Here is a 26,678-nt window from a genome sequence, read left to right as displayed (position 1 = left end):
ATAACATAACGTTACCCCAGTGCTACACTAAATAACATAACGTTACCCCAGTGCTACACTAAATAACATAACGTTACCCCAGTGTTACACTAAATAACATAACGTTACCCCAGTGCTACACTAAATAACATAACGTTACTCTAGTGCTACACTAAATAACATAACGTTACCCCAGTGTTACACTATATAACATAACGTTACCCCAGTGCTACACTAAATAACATAACGTTACCCAGTGCTACACTAAATAACATAACGTTACTCTAGTGCTACACTAAATAACATAACGTTACCCCAGTGCTACACTAAATAACATAACGTTACCCCAGTGCTACACTAAATAACATAACGGTACCCCAGTGTTACACTAAATAACATAACGGTACCCCAGTGTTACACTAAATAACATAACGTTACCCCAGTGCTACACTAAATAACATAACGTTACCCCAGTGCTACACTAAATAACATAACGTTACCCCAGTGCTACACTAAATAACATAACGTTACCCCAGTGCTACACTGAATAACATAACGTTACCCCAGTGTTACACTAAATAACATAACGTTACCCCAGTGCTACACTAAATAACATAACGTTACCCCAGTGTTACACTAAATAACATAACGTTACCCCAGTGTTACACTAAATAACATAACGTTATCCCAGTGCTACACTAAATAACATAACGTTATCCCAGTGCTACACTAAATAACATAACGTTACCCCAGTGTTACACTAAATAACATAACGTTACCCAGTGCTACACTAAATAACATAACGTTACCCCAGTGCTACACTAAATAACATAACGTTACCCCAGTGCTACACTAAATAACATAACGTTACCCCAGTGCTACACTAAATAACATAACGTTACCCCAGTGCTACACTAAATAACATAACGTTACCCCAGTGTTACACTAAATAACATAACGTTACCCCAGTGCTACACTAAATAACATAACGTTACCCCAGTGTTACACTAAATAACATAACGTTACCCCAGTGTAACACTAAATAACATAACGTTACCCCAGTGCTACACTAAATAACATAACGTTATCCCAGTGCTACACTAAATAACATAACGTTACCCCAGTGCTACACTAAATAACATAACGTTATCCCAGTGTTACACTAAATAACATAACGTTACCCCAGTGCTACACTAAATAACATAACGTTACCCCAGTGCTACACTAAATAACATAACGTTACCCCAGTGCTACACTAAATAACATGAACGTTACCCCAGTGCTACACTAAATAACATAACGTTACCCCAGTGCTACACTAAATAACATAACGTTACCCCAGTGTTACACTAAATAACATAACGTTACCCCAGTGTAACACTAAATAACATAACGTTACCCCAGTGTTACACTAAATAACATAACGTTACCCCAGTGCTACACTAAATAACATAACGTTACCCCAGTGCTACACTAAATAACATAACGTTACCCCAGTGCTACACTAAATAACATAACGTTACCCCAGTGCTACACTAAATAACATAACGTTACCCCAGTGCTACACTAAATAACATAACGTTACCCCAGTGTTACACTAAATAACATAACGTTACCCCAGTGCTACACTAAATAACATAACGTTATCCCAGTGTTACACTAAATAACATAACGTTACCCCAGTGCTACACTAAATAACATAACGTTACCCCAGTGCTACACTAAATAACATAACGTTACCCCAGTGCTACACTAAATAACATAACGTTACCCCAGTGCTACACTAAATAACATAACGTTACCCCAGTGCTACACTAAATAACATAACGTTACCCCAGTGCTACACTAAATAACATAACGTTACCCCAGTGTTACACTAAATAACATAACGTTACCCCAGTGCTACACTAAATAACATAACGTTATCCCAGTGCTACACTAAATAACATAACGGTACCCCAGTGTAACACTAAATAACATAACGTTACCCCAGTGTTACACTAAATAACATAACGTTACCCCAGTGTTACACTAAATAACATAACGTTACCCCAGTGCTACACTAAATAACATAACGTTACCCCAGTGTTACACTAAATAACATAACGGTACCCCAGTGTAACACTAAATAACATAACGTTACCCCAGTGTTACACTAAATAACATAACGTTACCCCAGTGTTACACTAAATAACATAACGTTACCCCAGTGCTACACTAAATAACATAACGTTACCCCAGTGTTACACTAAATAACATAACGTTACCCCAGTGTTACACTAAATAACATAACGTTACCCCAGTGTAACACTAAATAACATAACGTTACCCCAGTGTTACACTAAATAACATAACGTTACCCCAGTGCTACACTAAATAACATAACGTTATCCCAGTGTTACACTAAATAACATAACGTTACCCCAGTGCTACACTAAATAACATAACGTTACCCCAGTGCTACACTAAATAACATAACGTTACCCCAGTGCTACACTAAATAACATAACGTTACCCCAGTGCTACACTAAATAACATAACGTTACCCCAGTGCTACACTAAATAACATAACGTTACCCCAGTGCTACACTAAATAACATAACGTTACCCCAGTGTTACACTAAATAACATAACGTTACCCCAGTGCTACACTAAATAACATAACGTTATCCCAGTGTTACACTAAATAACATAACGTTACCCCAGTGCTACACTAAATAACATAACGTTACCCCAGTGCTACACTAAATAACATAACGTTATCCCAGTGCTACACTAAATAACATAACGTTACCCCAGTGTTACACTAAATAACATAACGTTACCCCAGTGCTACACTAAATAACATAACGTTATCCCAGTGCTACACTAAATAACATAACGTTACCCCAGTGTTACACTAAATAACATAACGTTACCCCAGTGCTACACTAAATAACATAACGTTACCCCAGTGTTACACTAAATAACATAACGTTACCCCAGTGCTACACTAAATAACATAACGTTACCCCAGTGTTACACTAAATAACATAACGTTACCCCAGTGCTACACTAAATAACATAACGTTATCCCAGTGCTACACTAAATAACATAACGTTACCCCAGTGTTACACTAAATAACATAACGTTACCCCAGTGCTACACTAAATAACATAACGTTACCCCAGTGTTACACTAAATAACATAACGTTACCCCAGTGTAACACTAAATAACATAACGTTACCCCAGTGCTACACTAAATAACATAACGTTATCCCAGTGCTACACTAAATAACATAACGTTACCCCAGTGTTACACTAAATAACATAACGTTACCCCAGTGTAACACTAAATAACATAACGTTACCCCAGTGTTACACTAAATAACATAACGTTATCCCAGTGCTACACTAAATAACATAACGTTACCCCAGTGCTACACTAAATAACATAACGTTACCCCAGTGTTACACTAAATAACATAACGTTACCCCAGTGCTACACTAAATAACATAACGTTATCCCAGTGTTACACTAAATAACATAACGTTACCCCAGTGCTACACTAAATAACATAACGTTACCCCAGTGTTACACTAAATAACATAACGTTACCCCAGTGCTACACTAAATAACATAACGTTATCCCAGTGCTACACTAAATAACATAACGTTACCCCAGTGTTACACTAAATAACATAACGTTACCCCAGTGCTACACTAAATAACATAACGTTACCCCAGTGTTACACTAAATAACATAACGTTACCCCAGTGCTACACTAAATAACATAACGTTACCCCAGTGTTACACTAAATAACATAACGTTACCCCAGTGCTACACTAAATAACATAACGTTACCCCAGTGTTACACTAAATAACATAACGTTACCCCAGTGCTACACTAAATAACATAACGTTACCCCAGTGCTACACTAAATAACATAACGTTACCCCAGTGTTACACTAAATAACATATGGTTATTTTGTTTCCGGTCGTTAGGGCTAATGACATACAGAAGCGGCGTTCCCCGTAACATCGCATGTGCAGTAACTCGCCATTCAGGTTAACGCAGGGATTTATAGAAAAAACAAACGGGCAAAAGAGTGCGACACGCCAATAGTGTAATTCTGTATTTTTCTAGATTAATTAAAGGGTCACTTACACACTTACAATCTCCATGTTCTTATACCGCATAACAATATAGAATGGGCACTTGCTCCAGCTCAGGCCCCCGGTAAACACTCGCGCTACGCGGATCTCCCCAGCCTTGCCAACATGCGGCTGCAGCGTTCAGGAACTCTCCACAAAAGGTAACAAGTTTCAAGTGTACGGCAGCTCAGGAGGGTCCGGTGTGAACGAGCTGGCTTCAATCTCCCAACGCGTTTCGTGATGTCAGGTCACTTCATCAGCTGTAAAAGATCTTGGAAATTGTAAGTGTATTACTTACCCTTTTAATGAATTTATAAAGAACACGGAGTTAAACAATTGGCGTGTGGCGCGCTTTCCCTTTTTGTTTTTTCTATAAATAGCGCTGGGAGGATCGAGCGCCTCATCAAGAAGAGCTACAGGCGCCAGACACAACTTTTTGGACTACGGAAGAAGATTTCCTTCCATTATTTACAACAGCGGTATGCAAAGTGGGGGGCGCCACCCCCAGGGGGGGCGGGAGATTTTGCTTGGGGGGGCGTGGGCAGTGGCAGAGGTCCCGCGCTCTTCCCCCCCGGGGGATCGCGTGAGGCCTCTACAACTGTTTACTTACCGGGATTCAACGCTCTGACGCGTCGCCATGGCAACGCGGCATCATCTGACGTGATGTGACGTCACGTGATCTGCGGCGTCATTTGACGCGGGTGAAGTTAGGCGGGAGCGCGAGAGCCGGGGGGAGAGAGACGGGGCGGAGCACTGGAAGTTTGCCGCCCCTGATTTAAGATCTGAGGATCTCCATTCACAGCTCTCTTGTTCCAGATGTAAACACATGGGTTTTTGGTGACTTTATTCTGATTTTATTTTGTTATTGGATGTATTATGGGCAGTGACTTAGAGCGCATACTCATTTTATCGCACTGGGATTTAACCTGACATTATTTAGGGGACAGAGAGGCACAGGTGGTCAAAAAGGAGAACGGAGGTAGATACCTGTGAGATATGCTAATAGTAGTGATTAAAATATACTTTGTATATCCTAGTAGCATGCTGTATATCCCCCCAGGTATCTCAGGTGTGCAACTTTTTGAACACAGGTGTTCTACCAGAAGTTGTTTGAGGGGTTATATATAAGGTGGGTTCGAGGGGTTATATATAAGGTGGGTTTGAGGGGATATATATATACGGTGGGTTTGAGGGGATATATATATAAGGTGGGTTTGAGGGGATATATATATAAGGTGGGTTTGAGGGGATATATATATATAAGGTGGGTTTGAGGGGATATATATATAAGGTGGGTTTGAGGGGTTATATATAAGGTGGGTTTGTGGGGATATATATATAAGGTGGGTTTGAGGGGTTATATATAAGGTGGGTTTGAGGGGATATATATATAAGGTGGGTTTGAGGGGATATATATATAAGGTGGGTTTGAGGGGATATATATACGGTGGGTTTGAGGGGATATATATAAAAGGTGGGTTTGTGGGGATATATATATAAGGTGGGTTTGAGGGGATATATATATAAGGTGGGTTTGAGGGGATATATATATAAGGTGGGTTTGAGAGGATATATATATAAGGTGGGTTTGAGGGTAAATATATAAGGTGGGTTTGAGGGGATATATATAAAAGGTGGGTTTGAGGGGATATATATATATAAGGTGGGTTTGAGAGGATATATATATAAGGTGGGTTTGAGGGGATATATATAGCACTTGGGACTCTCTCCCTCTGTCTCTCTCACATTCCCTCCTAATGAGTTAAATGATGACCATCCTTTTAGCATATAATGAGCTTAGTGGATACCAGTTAAACTCAGAGAAAATAGCATCCCTTACTTATTTAGGTAACCTGTCGCTATTTGCTCTAATTTACCGGGCTTCGTGCATCTGACTCAAAGGGGCCTATGTTATAAGCGTTCATAAGCCACTTATTGAGCACTTATCGGCCAAAATGCCCACTGCTATTCAGTAAGCTTCGATAAGTGGGCGATACAGGCGTGAATCGCCCCAAATTTCAGCCGTCATAAAAAAATCGCCGGGTGAGCAGCAATAAGCCACTTATCGGCAGGTTCTGAAACTCGCGCAATTCTAGTAGCCGCAATTAGGTTATCGAGGCTAATCGCGGCTCTAGAATGGTGTGTTTCTCCCCAAATCCTCACGCCAGGACAAGTTGGCATGAGGCTGGTGAGAAGCTGCAGAGAAGGCGAGACAGGACTTAGAAAACAAAATGATTTTTTTCTGCATCGGATTGATGCCGGGGGTCTCCGGAGCTGATACCCATTAATATCAGCACCGGAGACCCCTGGCATGAATCCCATGCATTAACTAACCGCTAAGGCAATGAGGGGGTTACCCGCTCCCGCTACCCGCCAAAGGCCAAATACCCCCTTCACCCACCCCCGCTACACACAATAAACACTAATACCCACCTCTACCCCCACATGATTGATACCAGAGGCCGCGAGTGTGCTTAGCTGGTCCCCGCAGTTGTCTGAGGGCTCTCGAGATGACCCCGCTGGTGTCTGGGGGCTCTCCTGTGGTCCCCGCAGGTGTCCGGGGGTCCTCAGGTGGTCCCGCTGGCCTGTGGTACCAATCCTGTGTCAAATTCTTTTTTGCTATTTGCCATTGTTATTAACCGCTAAGGTGATTAAGGGGTTAGGGGCCATTAGATTGTATATTTTCTTGTATTCTTTCTGGCAACGGAGGACATGGACCTGGAGTATGCGGATGAGGGCGCCCTTAATGATGGCAGGGATAAGTAGAACAGTTTATTTACGTTATTTATGCTGGCTGGCTAATGTTTGCTTTTATAATGGGCAAATGAGCTATTGTCCATATCTGTATGTGTTGGGTGTATTTATTTCAATGTATTGCAAAAACAATTGCCACAGGATTGGTACCGCAGGCCAGCGGGACCACCTGAGGACCCCCGGAAACCTGCGGGGACCACCCGAGGGCCCACAGACACCTGCGTGGACCACCTTAGGACCCCAGGACACCTACAAAGACCATTCAAGTGCCCACAGACACCTGAGGACCTCCGGACACCTACGGAGACCACCCGAGGGCCCACGGGGACCACCTGAGACCCCCGGGCACCCGCGGCCTCTGGTATCAATCATGTGGGGTTAGATGAGGTGGGTATTAGTGTTGTTGTGTTTTTAATGTTTATTGTGGGTATCAGCTGTTTTAATATAAATGTTAATAGTAGTGTATGAGCAGGGGGTCTCCGGAGCAGAACTGCATTGATTTGAGTTCCGGGGACACTCTGCTTCTCGAGATACAGGCCCCGTTATGGGGTGCCGGTATCTCCTATGCATTTAAATGTCCTGCGTCTCGTGGCCGTGGGAATAAAATGCATAGGAGATACCAGCACCCCATAACGGGGCCTGTATCTCGGGAAGCAGGGGGTCCCCAGACCTGAAATCAGTTTTGGGAATTTTGCTATCACAGATAATCGAGGCTTTCTGAATACCGTGATTGCAATGCTCAAAAAACAGGTGATTTAAATGGCCCGGCGGTTTTCTATATGAACGCTTATAGCATAGGCCCCAAAGTGTACTCTGTTCTTACTATAGTGGATTCTGTTGTGTTCAATGGTTCCATTCCAGGATACTATAATAACCCAATGGAAGGGATATTTTCTTGCAGTGACTCCTGGGCAGCCAGTCTTGCATATCTCCTGAGCCTCATCCATCTTCCAGCAAAATGAAATGGAATAACCCCAATGTGAACAGCTGGTCCCCTAGAAGCACTTCGTCTCTTCAGGCACCCGGAGCATCCCTCCAGGAGATGAGTTAGAGAAAAGGCAGAATTTATACTGGGTTTGATATTTAGAACTGTGCACTGTGCGGCTTCCATCGCTTTAACTGTGGGCCCCATGGATGTCAGAGGAGTCACAACTCTTCTAAATTTCCCGGGAAAAGAGATTTGCCCAAGAAAAGCTGGCTTGCAAAAAATATGAAGACAGGCGATGGTACAGTTTAAAAGGAATACTTTCTATACAGTGCATTGTTAAAATAGCACTGCAAAGAATTCATGCTGTTTTATGCAAATAGCGGAGTAAGTACTGTAGCACTATCGATGACCGTGGTGGCATTTTTGCAGTTAAATTGATACTAAGGAAAGCATTTTGACCATACATCCAGGTACCAGCGTATCAAGTGTGTTGCGTTGATGTGAGCTGCTTTAGATCCTGGAGCTTACAGGAGCCAATGTGGATCACCAACCTAAAGAAAGACACAACAGCAACTTGTGTTTCCGGCAGTCGGCTTAATACATAGTAATGTCACATTGGGTTTATTACATCTTGAGTGCCTTATTGCCACAACAACAGAAAGGTCTGAGGTTACTGTGGCAGTAGCCAGGAGCTGAATTCAGTGGGTGGAATGTGCGGTTACACGTTTCATTGTTAGTTTGAGCATGGTCATTCTCAGGAGGTATCCCTTGAAACCCCTTCAATTCTTCTTCACTAGTTCTATGGCCATTAGGCTGAGTCCATGGTGACTCAGCCCGTGCGGAGGCGCGCTGAGGCTGAGGGAAAGCGGGTGCTTTCCCTGGCCTTGGTTAGCACGCCGTCCGGGGGCGTGTCGGGGGGCGGGCCAGTGACGTCACGGAGCTGGTTTCCCCCTCATTGGGCGAACCACTCACGTGACCGGCCCTGCGCTCCCGTGAGCGCTTGAATTTAAAAATGTTCTAAGACTTACGCTTCCGCACGCTTGCGTAAGCGTAAGCGAGCCCCTGCTAAAGCCGCTCTCATTGCGGCTGCGGGGGCTCACTGCCGAGCAGCAGCGCGCGTCAGCATTATGCGCTGACCATGCCCGAGGCCTTAGAAAGATGCTATATGATGCTGTTATCACAGACTTTGCAATAAATTATCAGAAAGTAACATTCCGGGCTTTCTAGCCTCATTACTGTTACAAACACCTTTAACCAGTGAGGAAGTTAAACATAGATGGATTTGTTTTCATTATAATGACTATTATCGGTCATAATTAGTATTATCAGTTTGTTTATTTTTAAATGTTCCTATAAAATGTATTTACCTAAAAAAAAAAAAAGTTTAATAATTTATTTCTCTTAAAAGGTACATCCCAATAAGTAATGTAGCAGTAATGTGGCAGAATAATAATAATAATAATAATGACACTATGTGCTTGGTCTGTGAACCATGACAATACATGTGAAGCATGACAGTAACTTTACCCTGGGTAAGTGAATACTCAGTGTCTGTACAGCGAGCCATACGTTTATTATCAAATGGTCTATATTGCCACTTGTCTCTCACATACAAGAACTGCTGCTGTAAAGACGGTTTAAGTGCGTTGCACTGGGGAAAAACTTTACTGCCATATTAACCGTGTTAAACGCAGCTATAACTCCCGCCCCCACCTTACACAATGAAAGTCCTTTCCATGTCCTGCCTGCACTGCTCTATGCGGCTTTACTGCGTCTCCACTACAAACCCTGCTGATTATATCACCGCTGGAATCGCCGTGCTTCATGCATGTGTCTTTTATTTATTTTTTGGTTTTATTATTCCTTTTTGAGCGATAATAGTTTCCTGCCCGGGCAGGGGGCTCAGCTAGTGTTTGTCACCTCACGTTTCCATTAATTAGGCGGTAGTGGCATGCTAACACATGGCTCCCTGGATGCGAGGACGATCATTTCTCACTGTCGGCTTACGGGGGAAGGTGTGAGGACCGGGTGTCCGGGGGGATCTGTAAGAACAGACCAAGCAATGGTGTCATTATTATTATTCTGCCAGCAAGCACGCATTGCGTTGCATAATTAGATTGTAAGCTCTTCGGGGCAGGGACTCCTTTTCCTAAATGTCACTTTTATGTCAGAAAGCGCTTCTTCCCTTTATGTATTATTTGTTATTTATATGATTGTCACGTGTATTACTGCTGTGAAGCGCTATGTACATGATGGCGCTATATAAATAAAGACATACATACATACATGCATGCATGCATGATACTATATTGCTTTGCAATGCGTTCCTGGTTTCTCTGGCAGAGACAGGGTCAGGATGCCAATATAATCCGTAGAGCTGTACTATGGCGACTGGGAGACACTGACCACACGCACGTGTTGGATCTCAGAGGAATATGCGAAGAGATATTCTTCTCCCACCGAACTGCAGCCGGGCTGAAATAACTTTTATTACAGAGAAAGTGCGTTTTCCCACAAATGATCCGGGAATCTCACTGCTAAACAGGAAGAGTTGGACAGTGAGCACACAAGCCGCATAAAAGAAGAAGCGAGCAGATTACCGCAGACACGAGAACAGGATTCATTTAACCAATTGTTCACACAAAAAAACATGTTGGCTTCATACATTTCCAGAGATGCTGGATTTGCTGACGTGCTCTGCGTTTCATTGATGTAGAATATAAATAATTAGATTTTTTTTTTTTTTTAAAGAAACGGCCCTTTGCTGCTGGATAGGTAAATCAGTTCTATTAACCCCTCCACTGCTGAAGGGGTCACGGTACATTTCGAATGGAAGGAGACACGGGTCATTACGTTCAAACTGAGGGAACCTGTGCTGGTTTTGGCTCTATATATGCTACAATAAATACCTTGGAGAAGGGTTAACAGTGTATTATGCTCATTTTCAGGGACAGAAGGGCAAATATGCAATAAATGATTTTATTTTTAAATGTATTTTATCTTAAGAGGTCTTTAAAGCAGCTGGGATTTTATTTCCCTTTTCTCAGAAAGAACCATAAATAAAGGACATTACCTAACAGAACACCCAACATGCGGCTTCTTGGTTCAGGAACCCTAATTTAATTATATGATTAATACATTTACTTCATTAGAAAAAACATTTTCCATTGATAGCTTGGGCCAGAGAGCATCGCTGATAAGATTAGTGTATCTGTGCAGCAGCAGAGAGCTCTTCAACTATCACTTCCATTCTTTTGCTGTAAATACCGGGACTTCTTCAGGAGTATGCATTGTGGTCAAAAGTATTTAATTATAAAGAGCACTTTAGATTGACCCAAACAGCTTACAATCCACTTTAGTATCAGAAGATAAAACAAATCTACACAAGGTTCTGGCATTGGGTTTGGATGTGGGAACAACCACTTCAGAGGTTAGCTACTCCATATCCATGTATGTATGTATGTATATCTTTATTTTTATAGTGCCATTAATGTACATAGTGCGTCCGCAGTATAATTAACAAATAATACAAGTAACACATAATGGAAAGAAGTGCTTTCTGACATAAAAGTGACATTTAGGAAGAGGAGTCCCTGACCCGAAGAGCTTATCATCTAATTGGTAAATAGAGACAGTAGGAAGGTGTTCTGGTAAGTGCGTCTGCAAAGGGTCAAGGTTTATGTATCGTGTATAGTATTAGCCTTGGTGCTACTCATATTCTTTAAGGAGGTGTGTTTTATGATGAGTCTTAAAAGGTGGAGAGAGAGGGGGCTAGTCGGATATTGAGGGGAAGGGCATTCCAGAGGTGTGGGGCAGTCAGTGAGAAAGGTTTAAGGCGGGAGAGGGCTTTAGATAAAAAGGGGGTCGAAAGAAGACATCCTTGAGCAGAACACAGGAGTCGGGATGGTGCATAGCGAGAAATTAGGGCTGAGATGTAAGGAGGGGCAGAAGAGTGTAAAGCTTTAAAAGTGAGGAGAAGAATAGAGTGTGTGATACGGGATTTGATAGGAAGCCAGAAGAGGGATTTCAGCAGGGGAGACGCTGAGACATCTATCAGTACAGTAATCTATTATAAGAGAATGCCGCTCAGGATTATCCTGCAGAACTGAAAATTAACGATGATTAATGTTGGATCTTTGGAACTCTTAAGTGATGCCATAATCTGCTTCCAAAATGGAAGGGTATGAAAAATATACAAAATAAATAAATAAGCAAAATACTTCAATATACAGGGACAATGCCAGAAACTATATTGAGTTAAAAATAAAGGCTGTTCATAGGTAGCGGGAATTCATTATAAAAGAATGGATGTCTGATTTGGGATATCAGAGATTACAACATGTAAATATCTTTATTCATCACAAATGATTAATGCCATAATGCACAGGATTCACCCCCCAAAAAACGTGCCAATGATGGGATTAGACTATTTGTATGGCAGCACCTCATTGCATTTCAATGAAGGGCGAATATTAAAAGCCCTAAATAATCTCTTCACACACGAAGCATGCACATTCTGCTCAAGAAATGCCTCCAGTTGGCGCGGATTTTCTCCTGAGAGTTCATCATTTTAAGCACGTATGCGGAACAAATATTGGGAGAGCCCAACATCCGAAATGGAAAGTGATGGAGACAAATAGTGTTCATAGCTGAATAGAAAAGGGAAGGCCTGTTTCTGGGTAACCTTATAGTATAAAGCAGGGGTTTCCTCAACTCCAGTCCTCAAGACCCCCCAACAGGTCAGGTATTGAGGATAACCCAGCTTCAGCACAGGTGGGTCAATCAGTGGCTCAGTCGAAGAGACTGGAGTTGAGAACAACTGGTATAAAGAGTAGACAGAAAGTGCACTACAACCTAAAATAAATACGTCCAGAGCAGAATATATGGTGCTCCTGTGCAGAAATCGCAATACAAGAGAAATATACCCCCAGAAAGAAATAGGGGGCCCATATTGAAGACTTCTTTTCTGCCCCTATTTCTTTATGGGGGTGTATTTGTCATAACCTTATAGTATAGAAAATGGAAGCAGGCACACGGTCTTCTGAAGAAGCAATTTAATGTGCCACCAAAGGGTCCCTTTGGTGGCACATTAAACTGCATCTTCAGAAGACCGTGTGCCTGCTTCCATTTTCTTTGCTGATCTCCTTTGGGATGTCTGGTCCTCTCTGGACACAGCGCACCGGCAGATAAGTACCCCCCTTTCAGCACCATTTAGCGGTGTGCATGCACTTCCACATATGACTGTATAACCTCGTAGTATCCCAGATCTATGCTTAGGGCTATTTTGTTTCTCCTGTACTTATATGTATGTATATTAGGAGATGTGAATCATAACCCTTCTGTTGATCACTTTTTTTTTTAATCCGCTACAAGGGGACTATTGATATATTCGAGACAACGCAAATATATAGGAAGGGGGAAAGGAAATGCTGAAGGGAAGTAAGTGATTGGAGAGGCGGAGGAGTGTTCTAAGGAAAGGTTGGGCAGGGTGACTATTAAACTTGTGTACATTGGAATTTCAGATCGGGTGCTCTGTGGACCTCAAAATGAATATATATTGCAATATAAAGTAATCTTCAACATGGCTGAATAATTCCAAGAGTCTGCGTCATCTGCTCATGGACACTGAAAAAGTCCCCTGCATCGAAAGAGGCTGGAGGGGGTTGAAGACCCTTTATAAAGTCAGCTCGAAAAGTGCAGCATGCAGTCTGTCTTTGCCTCTCTCCTCCTAAAATCCCCTCAATGGGGCCCCATCCAACTCCCCATCATTATTAAATTCTCCTTCACAGCCTTACATTATTCTGTATGTATAGATGTATTTATTTATTAAGCACCATCCAGATACATAGCGCTTCAGACATGAAAGTAACAATAGGAAAGGTAGTTCCTGCCCTGAAGAGCTTACAATCTAAGTGTTAAGTAGGGGGAATTTACAGAGGCAGTAGGATGGTATTAAGGTAACCGCATCTGCAAGGGGTCAGTGCATCCGAGATGTAAAGTATCAGCCAGCAAATGCTTTGTTAAAGAGGTGTGTTTTAAGAAAGGTCCTAAAGGTGGAGAGAAAGGATGTCTTCTCTTACATCTCGGCTCTAATCTCCTGCTATACCCCTTCTCGTCCGTCTCCTCTCTGCTCCATTTGTTTCTACAGCACTCGTAGGCCTGAAACCTTTCTCAATTGTGGCTCCCTACCTATGGAACTCCCTCCTCAGCAATCACCAATCCACATCCCTCCCGATCTTCAAGTCACACCTGATTTCTCACCTATTCGACAAATAATTTGGTTAGTTTGGGCCCGTGACTACTCATCGCACCCCTAATTCACTTACCCACTGAAATATGTTCTATACTACACTTGCTTCTATAAGTCTCCCATTATTCTATGTAGAGTGTTAACTCTTTGGCGCAGGGACTCCCTAATTCCCATTTAACTTCTTATTTAAAGCACTTGTGAAACTGAATAAGATCTCTGTGACAGGGCCTTAACTCCTCTCTCAAAGGGATCCCAATAGAAAGCCTGTATCTGGCTGTGGTGTCCAGCAGGGAGCTGGTTCATTACAGCTACAGACAATTAGCTAGTTTCCACCTGGCTCATCAGTCAGGTAGAAAAGCCTCCTAAACTGCAGGGATCTCTCTAGCACAGGGGAGGTGTGTGCTGCCAGAGAGAGCTCCCAAGGAACTAGATCAGGACACATGGGGGCCCTGGAACCTGCAAGAGGGTGCACCCCACGGACACCGACCCAGACTGAGGGAAAGAGCCCCAGATAATGGCTACCTCTTTGGGTCAGGCTGGTAAGAGGCCCAGCCTTACACAGGGATAGGCTGTTTTGTTTATCTGTGTGCTGCCTTAAAGCTGTTTTGTTTTTGGAAGATACCGGTTAAGAAAAGCCAATGTTTATTTCCCCAATCTATGTCTCTGTGGTTGTACCTCTGCACTCATCTCCTACAATCTCTCTGTACTGTCTTGCTAATTCTGTAAGGGGCTGCTTACATTGGTGGTACTACACCAATACAACTATGCATACATAATAAGGAGCCTGAGTTCTGTTGCAGTGACACATGGCTCCTAGCTGGTGGAAATCATGCTGACGAGAGCTCTCCCTGGTTAATCAGCCGTGTAAACAGACACTGATACCTGATCATCCGTAGTTCATGCAACTTTGAATGTTAAAGCCAGAACTGCTAACTCTTTTAGGCATTTCAAGTGGACCTCCAAAAATTCAAGTGGTTTCCACCAACTCCTCATTTTGTTTCTAGTATGTAGCCAGAAATGGGCAGAGTCCAGCGACACTGGCAGAGCGAAGTCACAATGCCGAGACACAGAAAGGGGATTCACAATGGTAGATATGCTCTTTGTTTTATTTAATACTTTCACTGCATTACTTGCTGTTTTACAACTCTGTGGACATATATTTTAGGGTTTAGGGATGCCTGTATCAATCTTCGGATTGTTATCACGCAGGCCGATGGTTCCTTTCCTGTTGCACTATGTGTGCGTTTGTGTCGATTCATATTAATGACTCCCTGCCCACGGTACATTTTACATTTGTGTTGCTCATCTGAACCGTATATACTCACTGCCGGAGAGGGAGCTCAGCAGAGAAAGGGTTAAGTTGATGAGAGTGCCATCCTAATTCACATTAATCTCAGCATTGCAGAAAGTCATCCATTAGCCGAGAGTTACAGCCGGCGTTAACGGAAACACTGTAACGCCATGGGAAGCAACGGATGGGTAACTTTTATGGGAGGTCCCAATGACAGTAATATTGTCTCCCAAAAATGATTGGATTACACATTTGCATGCCAGCTGTAAAGGCAGTAGCACAGTGTGCCGCCCCCCTGTATGTATATGCATAGCTATATCTATTCCACCTTGGATTGATTGGGTTTTAATGATAGAGGACGGGAAAAGAACACACTACTTTTAACTCCTCTGGAATTTTCAACACTGTATTATCCCTGGCAAAAGTCTGGAGTGCCAGCTCGTGATCCCGCCCCCATGGGCCTTCTGGGGGTAAACAAGTGCTGAAAGTTTGCTACGGGAAGGAAAAGAAACTACATCCCCATTCCACAGTTAGGAGTTATTTTTGGTGCTGCAACTATTTAGCGCTGCCCTTAAGGCGGCTGCTTTGGGCCCCGTGCTTTTGGGGGGGCCACGCACTCCCTCCTCTCCTTCCTCGTGTCGGCGCTGGGACCCGACCTCCGCCCGACCGAAGGAGGAGGTAGGGCAGGGCCTCCGGAGAGGTAAGGGAGCTGTGTGTGTGTGTGTTGAGAGGGGGGGTCTTACGTTCTCTGGAACGGCCTTCCAGCGTCACGTCGTCATGGCGGCCCAACATCAAATGATGCAGCAACGTCACGTGACGCATGGCCATGACAACGTGATGTCACCTGATGCCGTATTGCCATGACGCCGCAACATCATTACGCCGCTACACTGCAGGGGGAAGGCCGCCCTTCAAAGAATCACCCGGGCCGGCGGGGTAAGAACCTTACCTATTTCTACAGGGGGGCCTCCGCTGCCAGCGTGCCGTATTAGGCCAGGTGCGACATCATTGTAAGATAATAAGGAAATACTTCTGTTTGTCTGACATTATTTTAAAGGCATCATAATCACCTGGATGTAAACAACACAGCGCGGCCAGAAGCTCACTTTGGTCGTACATATAACACTCCTTGTAATAATGATAGTCTTTATTTGTTTTGCTGAACAGTCACATTGGGTGACTGCATGTGGTGGGACATCGTGGACAAGCTGACAGGCTTGTGTTGATGTCCTAACCTCACAGGCGTTCTGTGCACATATCACAAGCACTGTTCAACCTTATTATGCTCCACAATACCGTTGCTGGTTGGCTGTTCCCTGTATCCACACCCCTGTTAAGAAAAAAAGATTTCCCGCACAAGACGCCTGTTCTCTTATTGATCACGCTGTGCTATGAAATCATCTGGTAGTTTTCTGCTATGGAGACATAGTAACCTGAAATAATTTACTAATGTTGCTTCAAAAACTGGTCCAGTTGTGTCACTTTATATGTGTCAATGTTTCAAGTTGCTTTGTTACACGTGCTCCAGTGAGCGGTTTGGGGAGCGGTTACAGAAGGTGTTGGGGGAGGAGAGAATTAGCATAATACTATAATAAGATTATCAAGGTTTGCGCCTATAACGGGGGCAGTTTTTCTGTCTTTTTTTTAAACCCAATAAAGGTTGGCAGGTGTGAGGGTGAGTGTGAGTTGTCCTCCACTCGTGTGAAATCTGCACAAAATCCCAGAAACCAGATGAACACACTTCATCCACACGCCCTGGGGCACATTTACACGCATCCAAATGTGGCAGATTGTTCCATCCTGATACTTCTCAAGGTTACTAAATATCCGTGTTTATCCCGCACCATCCAGGCTTACACATAGGGGGCACAAAGGGAAGGGCAACTGTGACCAGCAGAAAATAAAGCCACCAAAACTCCGTTACCTTTGAAATAAATGATCACACATTCCAGTTGTAATCTCTGTATCGCGTATATATATATATATATATATATATATATATATATATATATATATATATATCGCTGACTCACGTACACTCGGCCAGGTCAAAATCTGGTAGCGATGGGCCGTGTTTGTGTAAAGTTGTGTGACGTTTTAATGACATAGTGCTATGAAGGGGGATGCAATCTCCTCTGAAGATGCTATTGGGCTTGTGCATTAATGGGTGTCCAGCAATACAAGGCGCCCAAGGTTTGAGAGTGTTTATCTCGGGCATTTTACAGTCATTTCAAATGATGGGGTTTTTTTGATGCCTGTAACATAGAAATGTACGGTAACGCAGCGTACGTAATGCTTATGCTGTTATTTGCCCCTGGGGTTGGACGTGTCACATGTAGGACAGTTTCATGCCACACACCCTTTCAGTGCCCCCCTGTGCAGCGAGGCGGGAAGCAGAGATGATTGCAGTGGGAATGCATTATTTAGTTGTATTGGTTGTTTCTCCCTAGCATAACATCAGCAACTCACAGGCCTCTGCTGGGGGAGGGACAGAGATAAAGTGTTTGCACTCGGAATTTTATTTGCTTTGCTGAGCACTTTTTATGGACAGACACACTATACACACTATACATCCTAAATCACATGTTTACCTATCTCAAATTCTCCCTGTAAGCGTGGAATGGTTATGGCCTTTATTTGGGTACTAAATCATATTTTTCACTAGAAGGTCGTTTTCTTTTTCTTGTGGTGAGCGTTGGGATGGAATCAGGTTTTCAGAAGTATCGGTGATGGAAATGACGTTAGAAAGGAGTTAGCGAAGTACTTTATTCACGCCCATATTTACTATGCGGTCTTCCGCCATAAGATAATGTTCCAGCGCTGGAAGACGCCTCGCAGCTCATTCAAGTCAATGGGCTGTAAAGTGTCTTCCAGGAAGTGCCCCTTGGCACAGGGCCTCCGGTGCCAGGAAGTGCCCCTTGGCACAGGGCCTCCGGTGCCAGGAAGTGCCCCTTGGCACAGGACTGTTTCGTAAATATGGCCCTAAATCCCTTTAATTTTTTACGTTTTACCTTCAAGGTCACTATGGAAAATACTGCAACTGAATACAAGGAGCAGCTTTTTAACCCAGTACACTCCCTCTGTAAGTATATTTGCTAAAGCAGCATTTTCTCCTCTGCTACAATGTATTGCTGATGTAACTCCTAAAAATGTGAAATGGGCTTCCAGCCCTCGCTGATCTGTGCAACCTAAGCTCCTCCTGAACGTAAAGATTAAAATGTGTATCCTTTAACCTTTTGAGCTGTACAATATTTAATAATCTTTCTTCATACACTTCTTCTTGTTTCTTCTCCACCCTCCTCCCCCCCCCCCCTTTCTGTGGCTCTCGTTCTCCGTGCCTTTTTGTCTCCTCATGCCTCCCTCATCAGTGATTTAAAGGTTACATTACACACCAGTCCTGGTTGAGAAGAGGACATCGTATCTTGTAACCGGATCCCTGTAAATGTTCAGAGTACCCATTTCAGTAAGTCGCAGCTGTCAGAGAGAGCTCTGATTCAGGCAGTCACAAGCAATGACTTTGCCTTGGTATCAAGTTCCAGAACCTTTGCCTGTTTATCAACGCACTGAAAAACTTGTGCTGGCATTCTCCACCAAATTTGCTTCAAAATTGCACTGTGTACCAAAAATGGAGGTCAGGTGTTTATACATCCATGGTGTCTCATTGTAGACCTTATTTGGATACATCTTTGGATGGTATTGCAGATTTTTTCCATTTGCATCAGTAAATGCATATATATCCAGCTAGGCCTTTTCTCATCTGCAGGTATTTCAAATGCGTACTGGTTAACCATCACTTTGGTACCACGGCGACCAGATTTACTATGTATATGAGATTTGTTTTATTGTAACTATTTGGACTGAAAGATGCATGTTGATCTAACAGTCTGCTGAGAATGGAAAAAGTCATTTTCCCCTTTAAACTCATCTGATAGATGTTGGTATTTGGTCCAATTGATGGACTTCGGGTAGTACAGCTCAACCCCGTTATAACGCGGTCTGTTACAGCACGAATCCGCTTATAACGCGATGCAAGCGTGGCTCCCAATCTTCCTATTTATGAATACTTTACAACACAATTGTTGGTATCTTAAATACTTTATTGTACAATGCATACAATTGTACATTATTTCTAACACGATCCGCTTATAACGCGATGTGATTCTTTGGACCCCAAGAACAGCGTTATAAGGGGGTTGAGCTGTATTTAGGAATAGTCTGAGAGGAGAGGAAAATATTCCTGATGAAACTGCCAGCGGTGAAACGCGTAGAGTGCCTGTAGGTATCCAAGATAGAGAGGGACGCATGGGCAGTGGAGGCAAACATCCTGGGACCCAAAGCCGAAGTGCGGAAACTCTCCAGTGGGACGCCAAGTCTGTAAGGGAGGAAGAGGTGGTGAGAGCGCTACCTTCCACCAAAACATCGCTTCACTTTGACACAAATGTTCTTTTAAAGAATTGACACAGTGTGAGTGTTAACTTTTATTGCTGGTACTATATAAAGAGTAGTTTTACAGTCAGCACTATTAGTCTTTTCTCTCTGGCTTTTTCTGAAAAGGTCTTCTTCTACCAGACTACCAGCGAAACACATTATCACTGATTTGGGAAAAGCCTATATTGTTTGGGGAATATGTGAATATAACACCTATCACCAATCCACACCACTCGCCTTGCATTAGGCCTATTGCACTATATTGTGTATTTCTACTTCTCAATTATTCTTTCTGCTGCCCGGTTTTGGACAACAAAGTCACAAGTGCTGATTTTACCTTGGTATCAAGTTTCAGAAAACTTTGCCTGTGTATCAACGCACTGGAAAGCTTGTACTGGCATCCTCCACCAACTTTGCTTGAAAATTGTGTTGAGTACCAAACGTGGTGCATGGCTCCACTTTCTTAAATTGGGAACAGATTTCCAAGATAGAAAGTTACTGCCACTTCAATTCTGGCAGATGTTCTGATGAAGATTTACAGGAGAAAAGTGTTATGTAACACCTCCCTAACTCTTCCTATTGATACACCCCCAAAAAAACAAGCAGACCCACATGGCAATTGATACAACATCCATGATACATTGGCGCAATGCGAAAATGATGGAATATGTGCTAATTTCGCTCCGATGTTGCCCTAGTGCATACAGTTGTATCCAGACTCCCTTACTCCACCGATACCTCAAAATAACGAGGCATACCTCAAGAGTTCCCATCGTATTCCATGGAAATGTTGCAGCAGAATACTCGGGCATGCCTAAAACAAAGAGACAGTTAATCTGTAGGGCCCTACGAGTGCCCCACACAGCACGCCCTGAAGTGGAAGCTAGCCATGCAAGGCTCCTGGTTGCTGGATCCCCTCTCTGCTGTAGTAATCTCCTTCACCCTTCCAAGTGATACAAATCTTTATATTGTGTTATGTACAACCCACGATGCTTTTAGAGGGCTTAGCAAGAGTAGCTTCCTAAAGTTAGATATATAAAACAGACTTCTATTTAGGGGAATTCAGTCACCAAGGTCTGTGGGCCAAGCTCCAAAAGTGTCAGTTCTGACATGGCACTGTACGTAAGAAAGTGATGGTGTCCTTTGCATTACTGTATCTGCACCAGGAGGGGAGGTCTCCCAAGGTCACAAGAATCTACCACTGGGGCTCACACTGGGTTCGTCCATTTCAATGACAGTGAGCTCGCCACCAAGCCTCTGCCTGTCCCTTACATGCAATGTCATCTCTTCTATGTGACATCCAGTGGGAATCGAGTAAAGTCATTGGCAGACACATGGGCAGCACCTGAAACCCAGGAGTGAGATGCTACACAGAGAGAGAGAGATCAGTAAGAGCTGGTGAACATGGGGGGGGGGGGGGGGGAGGGGATTCTGAATGCAGAGACAAGGGGTAAATGGTGTCAGGTGTCAGTGGGGTGTTTTATTTCCAAACCGCTCATCTGTCACTGCCCGGGCTGGAGATACCGAGAACACTCTCTCCTGGCTGGCAAAGCCATACATCACCTGGCATGCTGGGTATTCCAGGAACATGTCATTGTAACTCAGCGCTGCTGACAACGTGCGGCTTACAGGAAAAGGGAACCATTGATGTGCTTGCAGAGTAGCCCTCTCCAGAGGCACTGGACCTCTGGTGGGATAATCAGAGAACTAGGAGCCTGGTCCTGACCTCAAGTGCCAACATCAGGCGTGTTGCCCCCCATAGAACAACTTCAACTCCAGCAACATATAACAGTATATTAGCATAAGAATGGGTTCATGTAGTGTACACCATCCATGCAATGTAGATCACATAGCAAAGCACTGAGCATCCTGAGTAAGTAGTAGCAGCAGGGATGACGTGATGGAAGCCTGCTCATGTTCTGCAGTTTGCACATGCGGTTCCCTGTGCTGCTCACCAGCTATGCATTTCACACCAAACCTGCAGTGCAGCGTAGTGGGGGGGGGGGGGGGAGGAGGACTCCCCCCAGCACTCCGCATTCCCACAGCCCATCCTCCCCACGACGTGCTGCCCTCAGGTCCCTGCTGTGGAAAGAAGGGAGAAATAAAAGGAGACGCCTGCTGGGATTTCTGCAGTGAGATAAATCATGTTCTCTGGACACCTTCCAGCAGAATCTCTCAGGAAGCCAGTGATCAGAGAAGAACTTTCTCTCAACTCTGCATAATGCTAAGTACTCAGGGCTGCTGGTGTAAGGTGGTGGGGTTTAACCCCTTCTTCAGGTACAAAAAGGGTTAACTATTTCTGATAGGACTCCCTGTATCCCTTTAATTTTGTATTCCTTGCCTTGTCTGCCCTGCCTGTATTTAGGGACCTAATCTATATAATGGGTTCAATCATCAAATGGTGCAGTGAGCACATTCACTACAAGAACAAGGTCCTTGGAGTGTAAGCTCTTCAGCCCAGACGGCTACGCGACATGGATTTGCTTCTGAAAAATGATACGCACCTGCAATGTTATTAAATATAGTAAATATAGATAGATATACAATGAAATGTCTGTGAATTGACTGTATAACCCTGTTCTTTTAGTGTAACCATGTATTTTTTTTATAACTCTGTGCCCAGGACATACTTGAAAACGAGAGGTAACTCTCAATGTCTTACTCCCTGGTAACACATTTTTATAAATAAATAAAAATATTTCACATTTAAAATGTATTGCTACAATATATATATATAGATATAGATATATATATATTATACATGTTCTAAATTGTGGCATATTCCAAATAATACTTGTAAAATCTTTACTGTACATACAAAATAAAATCTGGGGTTGATATTTGCCAAACAGTGGTTAATGTGGTTTATAAAAACTATTTGATATATGTTCTAAATTCTGGTGCTTGTACTAATAATTCGCTATCGTTATTTTAGCCCTGCTTGTACGCCATGTACAGCAGCTAAGGCAACATGAACCCTCCCTCCTAGAGATCTCTCTGTGATGGGGAAATACAGGATTTATACCCTGTGAAAGATACTGATGCTAAGTGACGATACATATAACACTGTAACTCCCCCTGTCTCTATGCCTCTACTGGACCACACTGCCCATCCCATTATTATATAATGTGTAGTTATATATTTAAAAAAACAAAGACATTTAAGGCACTCCTAATAGGTCACAGCCAAGGCATTCCTACAAGGCATGAAGAAAAGCACAAGTAGGTCTTGCAAATGTGAACTATATTTATTAATTAAAGAGATCAACGTTTCCGTTCGTAACCATATACTGTATATGATATACTACAGATTTGACATGTGAGACTGTTTATTTATTGTTAGTGTTAAAAAGATATCATTATTATATTATCATTATTATATTATCATTATTATATTAAAGGTGTTTTTATAGAGATATTTATATTTGTATTTATGATTAGGTCCCCGTTGATATCAGTGAGTGTGTCAATCTCATGGAATTATAGTCTATTTGGGATTCCTGAGGTAGAATTTGTAATATCAGCTTTAATATCAGAAAAGAATGGGTGTTCTGGTAAAAAAAAAATATATATATATATATATATATATATATATATATATATATATATATATATATATATATATATATACATGTAGAGGTATCAGTACCGTGTTAGCTGAGCTTCAATAATCAAAAAATAAATAGATGATACCGTTCTGTGGCTAACAAAATGCTTTTATTTGTGCGAGCTTTCGAGATACACTGATCTCTTCTTCCGGCGATGTTATTGTAACATCGCCGGAAGAAAAGATCAGTGTATCTCGAAAGCTCGCACAAATAAAAGCATTTCGTTAGCCACAGAACGGTATCATCTATTTATTTTTTGATTATATATATATATATATATATCATTGGCTCTGATATAGTAGTGGGAATATGCGCTAATGGTTGTTATGCCGATGAATATGCCTATAAATACATGCTTTAATGGCGTCTTTATACCCCTGATGAAGTTTGTAGAGACCGGTGAAATGCGTCGGCCAGGCATTGTGAGCGTTCCAAGCCCCGTTGTGGAGATCAGGACGCCGTTGTCACCACAGCGACCCAGCGAAGCCTGAACTGCAGAGCGGAGAGGACCAAGGCAGGCTGGCGAAGCGGCGGTTCCCCCTACTTGAATCTCCAACCGTGCTTAATGCTTGTTTTTACAAGCACAGATTGGGGGTATTTATTTGTCTTCTACAAATTATTATTTTAATATAATAAACCTTACAGCACTATTTGTGGCGGCATTTCTGTTTGTGCTTGCTTCCTCTAGATAGTTATATATTAGCGTTGCAGATGTCCTAGCTATACGGGATTGTCCCCTTTTCCATTGAATAGCCCCGTTCTCCCTGAAAGGTCTGTCAGGATGCATAACTGTCCCGTATTTTCCGGGGGGAGAGCTGGGACAACTGTACTGGGCCCGTTGGCTGCAGGTGGGCCAGCCGGCGCTGGAAGTTGGACTCGACCTTCTGCGTCCAGCTACCGGGTCTTTGTTGGTTGCTGGGCACCAGCTCTCTCCAGCTGCGCCCGACCTTCACTCCATGCCACCTAACGTGTGCCAGTCGGCGACGGAAATTGGGCCCGGCAGAAGTCAGGCCCAACTTCTGCACCCGCCCACGGGATTGAGACAGTATCAGAGACCTCAACCCCCCAAGTATGTGAGTGTGTGTTGTGGTAGGAGGCATTGTATGTGTGTGTTGTGGAGGGAGGGGGGATTGTGGGTGTGTGTTGTGATGGGTTGTGTGTGTGTTGTGGGGGGGATTGTGTGCCTGTTGTGAAGGGTGTGTGTGTTGTGGGGGGGATTGTGCGTGTTGGGGGATTGTGCGTCTGTTGTGGGTGATTGTGTGTGGGGGGGGGGGGGGATTGTGTGTGTTTTGTGGGGGAGGACTGTGTGTGTTGTGGGGTGATTGTTTCTGTGTATTGCAAGGGGGTTTTCCATATTATAAAAACTTAAATGTGGCAGCCCTAATATATATACATAATCAACAGTACAAAGAGAGGAATCCGGCATCTTCACGGAGGGAACATTGTTACCATCAAACAGCTATGTATTGGTCTTTTGTAACATTGAACTATGACATGGCCCTGCAGTGTGTTGCTGCGTAATGTAACCCCATGTCTCGGGGAAGGCCTGCAGACTGAGGTAGGGATTGCAGGAACCCTTGTTCAAGGATTTAGAAACCAGTTGATGCTGAGTCCGGGTTTTTTCTTTACTTGCGCCAAAGTCCTTCAAAAAAGAAAGGCGCACAGCTACAGCATTTGGCAACGAAACTCTGATATGACTCAAGCTTGTGTTGGAAGGGAACACTTTGCTGCAGTGTCAAATAAAATGCTCAGCGTGAGATGACAGGCGCAGATAAAGCCCAAATGTATGTGTCCCAGGCTAGTAATTAACCAGTATTACAAACGGCAGATTAAAGGGACTTTTATAGCCCATTTGTTGTCAGAATGCACAAAATATAGGGAAATGTATTGGCTCTTACTCAAACAATGTAAGTGAATGTGATCAGTTTGTGCAGAGACTCCCCTGTATAGCTGTGTGCCGCAATACACAAGAACACGTGTAGTGTTTTAGCTAAGAATTATTGGTCAGAAAATTGACGTTTTCTTGGAGGAAATAAATAAAATAAAAAGTATTTTGCATCTTAATCTAAAGAGGCACAGTATTCAAACAGTGTCATTTATTATTTACTGAGCAATGACACAGACATTAAGCGGAGGCAGTTTACACACACGCTACCATCTAATGTAAATGTGTTTACCAATGTCAGTTTGTATGGGTTCGTATTGCACATAAGCAGTGATTGCAAGGTTATCTGTGCTGCAAGTGACCCACAACTGATGCAGTTTTACAGCAATTGATGAAATGGAAAACTATGCAAGTTGTATCAGATTCGCATCTACGTCCCTTTGCATTAATTAACGGGCCCCGCAGTTTTAAAATCCGTCCATCCTGTTACTCACATTGCTGACATATTCCAAATAATACTTGTAAAATCTTTACTGTGCTTAAAAAAAATAAAATGTGGGTTTGATATTTGCCAAACAGTGGTTGATGTGGTTTATAGAAACGATTCCCAATTTACTGCCTCATTGCTAAATGTATTAAACATTGCAGAGCAACGATTTGGGCCACGTTTGTGAAGGATTTATACAACAATTATGCTATGAAAGAGAAAGGGGAGAGTCTCAGGGGGGGGGTGAACTTGTGGCTGTGTGTCGGAGTATTTAGCTTCTACTGTGCTTTGCCCATTCCAACCTGGCACTGCCAGGGACCGCATGCTTGTTGCCATCTGGCTGAAAAATGAATGGGCATCCATTGGCCAGGTCCTATAAATACAGTTGTCATTGTTGCCACAAAGTAGCACCCAGCCTGGCAGTTTTTGCACAGAGTCCAATACGGACATTCCTTGACTACATCAGGGACATCAGCACATTGGAGGGGCAGTATGCATTCGCTGTCACAGTTCATACTGTAGTTGTTGAGTGTACACATGGACGGCTCGGCAGGGCCCTGTGTACGAGGCAGCTGTTTCACACTGGTGGCTAAACTCTTCTGTATTTATACATGTAGAACAGGGCTCTTCCACCAGTTCTCCAAAGGGGCCAGATCAGAGAACATTTAGAAGAAGCAATAGTCCCAAGGTTCAAACCACCCAAATCAAACCCTAAAGTTGTACTCACTAGAACATTTAGAAACGTTAACACAGTTTCTGGCTGACCTTACCAACTGCCCTTGGTACAGAATCAACTGCATGCCTGGCCCCGATTCTGCACTTGATTATTTCCATGCAGAGGTCTTAAATCTCTGTGATACCCCATGCTACGCTACGCAGAATGAGAGTACGGGGGGCCCACCTTCCGTAGGGTACATCCGACCTTACT

General features: G+C 43.2%; 1 long non-coding RNA gene across 2 annotated transcripts; it reads left to right on the top strand.

Annotated features, from left to right (window-relative positions):
- Positions 1-15,008: 15,008 nt before the first annotated feature.
- Positions 15,009-24,021, top strand: LOC142466969 (uncharacterized). 2 transcript variants are annotated; one of them, XR_012788281.1, is made up of 3 exons: positions 15,009-15,138; positions 18,361-18,424; positions 23,765-24,021. It is a non-coding gene; the product is annotated as an uncharacterized LOC142466969 (long non-coding RNA). The 2 variants fall into 2 exon arrangements; XR_012788280.1 differs by lacking the exon at positions 15,009-15,138 and adding an exon at positions 15,789-16,278.
- Positions 24,022-26,678: the final 2,657 nt, after the last annotated feature.

The sequence above is a fragment of the Ascaphus truei genome, chromosome 15 (assembly GCF_040206685.1).
Source record: "Ascaphus truei isolate aAscTru1 chromosome 15, aAscTru1.hap1, whole genome shotgun sequence".
Lineage (NCBI taxonomy): Eukaryota > Metazoa > Chordata > Amphibia > Anura > Ascaphidae > Ascaphus > Ascaphus truei.
The sequence above is the reverse complement of the archived record's forward strand: the minus strand, read 5'-3'. Positions and strand labels throughout refer to the sequence as shown.